The sequence below is a fragment of the Lagenorhynchus albirostris genome, chromosome 17, assembly GCF_949774975.1.
Source record: "Lagenorhynchus albirostris chromosome 17, mLagAlb1.1, whole genome shotgun sequence".
In the NCBI taxonomy this organism is placed as follows: domain Eukaryota; kingdom Metazoa; phylum Chordata; class Mammalia; order Artiodactyla; family Delphinidae; genus Lagenorhynchus; species Lagenorhynchus albirostris.
The window spans coordinates 32,267,053-32,272,010 of record NC_083111.1 but is presented as its reverse complement, the minus strand read 5'-3'; positions in this window follow the sequence as shown (position 1 = coordinate 32,272,010).

Here is a 4,958-nt window from a genome sequence, read left to right as displayed (position 1 = left end):
GGAGTCTGGGGCAAAGTCTGGAGCTGCCGAAGAGGCAAGAGACTTTTTCTTCCCTCTTTGTTTCCTGGTGCGGGGATTAAGAGCGCTGCTTAAAGGAGCTCCAGAGACGGGCGCGAGCCGCAGATGAAAGCGCGGAACCCAGAGACGGGCATGAGACGCTAAGGCTGTTGCCGCCACCAAGAAGCCTGTGTGTGAGCACAGGTCACTATCCACACCCCTCTTCCGGGGAGCCTGTGCAGCCCGCCACTGCCAGGTTCCCGGGATCCAGGGACAACTTCCCAGGAGAACGCATGGCGCGCCTCAGGCTGGTGCAACGTCACGTCGGCCTGTGGCGCCACAGGCTCGCCCTGCCCTCGGTGCCCCTCCCTCCCCCCGGCCTGAGAGAGCCAGAGCCCCCGAATCAGCTCCTCCTTTAACCCCGTCCTGTCTGAGCGAAGAACAGATGTCCTCCGGCGACCTACATGTAGATGCGGGGCCAAATCCAAACATGAGCACCTGGGAGCTGTGAAACAAAGAAGAGAAAGGGAAATCTCTCCCAGCAGCCTCAGAAGCAGCGGATTAAAGCTCCACAATCAACTTGATGTACCCTGCATCTGTGGAATACATGAATAGAAAACGAATCATTCCAAATTGAGGAGGTGGACTTTGAGAGCAAGATTTATCATTTTTTCCCCTTTACCTCTTTTTGTGAGTGTGTATGTGTATGCTTCTCTGTGAGATTTTGCCTGTATAGCTTTGCTTCCACCATTTGTCCTAGGGTTCTATCCGTCTGTTTTTTTTTTTTATTCTTAATAATTACTTTTTATTTTAATAACTTTATTTTATTTTACTTTATCTTCATTCTTTGTTTCCTTCCTTCCCTCCTTTAGACAACCAATCATCCCAAATTCAGGAGGTGGACTTTGAGAGCATGATTTATGATTTTTTCCACTTTTCCTCTTTTTGTGAGTATGTGTATGCTTCTGTGTGAGATTTTGTCTGTATAGCTTTGCTTCCACCATTTGTCCTAGGGTTGTATCCGTCCGTTTTTTTTCTCTTAATTTTTTTTATTTTAATAACTTTATTATATTTTATCTTATTTTATTTCATTTTACTTTATCTTCTTTCTTTTTTCTTCCTTTCTTCCTTCCTTCCTCCCTCCCTCCCTCCCTCCCTCCTTTCTTTGTACTGCTACTAATTCTTTCTTTCTAATTTTTCTCCCTTTTCTTGTGAGCTGTGTGGATGAAAGGCTCTTGGTGCTGCAGCCAGGAGTCAGTGCTGTGCCTCTGAGGTGGGAGAGCCAACTTCAGGACACTGGTCCACAAGAGACCTCCCAGCTCCACATAATATCAAATGGCAAAAATCTCCCAGAGATCTCCATCTGAACACCAGCACCCAGCTTCACTCAATGACTACCAAGCTACAGTGCTGGACATTCTATGCCAAACAACTAGCAAGACAGGAACACAACCCCACCCATTAGCACAGAGGCTGCCTCAAATAATAATGAGTCCACAGACACGCCAAAACACACCACCAGACGTGGACCTGCCCACCAGAAAGACAAGATCCAGCCTCATCCACCTGAACACAGGCACTAGTCCCCATACAACCAAGCAATTCCACTCAGGTAGTTACCTGAGAGAAATGAAAACATATATGTTCACACACAGACTTGCACATGAACAGTCATAGCAGCATGATTCATAATAGCCAATGAGTAGAAACAATCATAATTACCACTATTACTACAATAATATATGGACCTGTTGCTTAAGGGAGAGGCCAGGGCTCTAGATATAAAACTGAGCATCACTAACATATAGATGGTATAAAAGCCATGATCTGGTCTGGATCATCTAGGGGGAAAGTACAGATGGCAAACAGTAAAGGACCCATATTAGAGCTCTGAGGCATTCCAACAGTTAGAAATTGAGCAGAGGAAGAAAAAAAGAGGTAGAGGAAGAGAGGATAATAGGGAGTATGGTCTCTTGTGTCTTGGAAGGTATCAGAGGGAACGTTTCAAGGAGGGAAGAGTCAGCCATATCTAATCTGCTGAGAGGCCAAGTAAGATAAGCAGTATTTTCCAAAATTGCCATCCTTGGTAACTTGAACAAATGCAGCTTTAGTGGAGATATGAAAACAGAAGACTGATGTAAGTTTGTTAAAAATTGAATTAGAGGTGAAGAAGTAGAGACAATAAGTATGGACAATTCCTACAAGGTGTTTAGATCTAAATGGGAGTAGAAAAATGAGGTGGTAGCTGAAGGATGATATGGGGTCAAGAATTTTTTTCCTATATAAAGACAGGATATAATAATAGCATAGATCTGTATGACAGATGAACGATCCAGTAGACAGGCAGAGATTGGCAATGCAAGAGCAGAGAGAGAATATAAAGAACAGAATGCTGAAGAGAGTAAGGGAATGGTATCCAGAGCACAAGTAATACTGTTTACAATTGTGTAAGAACACTTTTTTCCCACTGTAAAAGAGATAAAGCAGGAAAGACAGGTCAAGTACAACTAAGTTTATAGATCTGGTAGTGGAACTACAAGGGAGTTCTCTCTCATGGTTTCTACTTTCTCAATGCTCAAAAGAAATACAGAACATAGGGTGTAGGAGGTTTAAGAAGGGAAGATAAGGTACAATATGCATTACCCCTGTCTTGTCTTCCTAAGTTCAGAATCTATTAAGAAAAGCCACACAATAATGAGAGATGATGATCAAAACATCACCTTTATTACTGATAAAGCTAATTGGAATCTGTCCCTTTTTAGATCTGTAGCATATGGGCTTAGTAACACTTTGTCCCTTCAGTTGACAGTTTTACTCACTCAGCTACAGGCCTCACCTGCTTCCATATGGGGAAGCACAAAATGTGTGCATCCTTTAGACAAGCTTACTTCTAAAAGGAGGAGAAAACTGAGAAGGGACTAGATGAGTATGCTTGCTTTTTCTCTAAAACTAACAAATGAGGAGGAGGAGTGCTGAGGGGCAGATAGGACTAGAAATGTTCCTCCCATGCTTTCCTTCTTAGGGATTGAAATGGAATTTCATCTTCACTTTGGAAACATGAAGTATGGGACTTATGCATCTCCTACAGTAGTACAAGATGATCATCTAAGTCTGTAATTCGCAAACTTTTGGGTCTCAGAACTCTTCAAAATTATTAAGAGCTGTTGTATACGTTGGTCATATCTATTGATATTTACTACATTAGATTAAAACAGAAAATTTTAACACATCAGAGTAAATGAAAACACATTCCATTATCCGTTGGAGCAATGATATCATACTTAATTTAGTCTCTGGAAAGATTCTTCCAGAGGATGAGAGTAAAAAGGGAAAATAATACCTTAATATTTATTATTTTGAAAAGTTTTGATTTTGTGAACCACTTAGAAAAGTCTCAGGAACCAACCCCACCTCCAGAGGTCCCTGCACCACAACTTAACAACAGGTGATATATGAGAATGGAATAGTAGATGTATTTGAGAAACATAACAGAATTGCTAAGTAGAGTTTAGTGCCTAGTTTTAGCCATTAATTTAAAGAGAAACCAATGAATTCCATTTCTGGCCAAGATGAAGAAACAAGGACCAATTCACCCTCCTGCCTTAAGCAACCATTAGCCAGACAAAATGCATGAAACAGTGGTTTTCAAGACACTAGATATCAGGCAACAAAGGACAGTGATCTCTAAGTGATAGGAAACAACTGAGGTCAGCCTTATGACAGCCTGACTACCCAAGCTTACTGCCTTGGGAGAGTTTCCAGCTATACTACAGGGTAGAGAAGTAAGGTGGGGCCCAGAGGAAGCTCAGAGTTGAAGAGACAGGGCTGGGAGTTAGGGTAGACGGAGGCAGATAGAGTTTATAGGACAGAGCACCAAAGAGGAGAAGTACACAGACAGAGAACTCCAGAGATCCGCAGAGCGCTCCTCTCAAATATTCAGCAGCACTGATCAATGCAGGATGTAGAAGTAAGCCAAAAGCCATTGTTCTGCAATGAACAATAGGGAAAAACCAGGAAGTTTGTAGAGAAGTACTGCCTAATGGCATGATCTTCAGAAGAGCTAGAGTCTTTAGGGAATGGAGAAGAAATTATAGTTTGGAAGTGGCACTGGGGACAAAGGAGATATGTATTGGGATGGCCAAAAAGTTCGTACAGGTTTTTGTAAGATCTTATAGAAGAAGCCAAACAAACTTTTTGGCCAAGCCAATACATACACACATATATGTACATATATATACACATACACACACACACACACACACACACACACACACACACACACACACACACACACACACCCTATTACATGGTTCTGGGAGATAAGAGATAAGATGTTAATCCATTATTATAGCAACTTTTGATTTTTTTTAAATACAATGCTGATGAGCACTAGACATAAGTTTTGAAAGGAAAATATATTTGGTTTTCTTTTTTTAGTTGGAAAGAAGATTCCCAGTCTACAGCTTGTCTTTTCATTTTCTATAGCATCTTCTGAAGTGTAAAATTTTTCAATTTTTTTGAAGTTCAATTATCAAAGAATTTTTTTAATAGGTCTTGTTTCTGATGTCATATATAAGAGCTCTTTGCTTAACCCAAGATCATGAAGATTTTCTTCTATGTTTACATTTAGGTGATGATTCATTCTACTTCTGAAATAAATCTTAATTCTATCTGATTTTTCGATCTCCAGGATTGGTCTGGAAATTCTACTCTTGCCCTTCTCCAATCAATTTTATACATAGCAGTGAGTGATATCTCCTAAACTTAAATTTAATCATGTTATTTCCCTGAAAAACTCACTTTAATGGCTTTCCATTGTACTTGGAATAAATTTCTAACCTTTTTATGATGATAGTCAACAGCCTCTCCTTACCACTTCAATCTCATCTCATAAAATAAAAACAACTTTGAATTAGAAAAAAAAAACTTTGAGCTTGTCAGCTAACTTTCGTAGTTGTTCA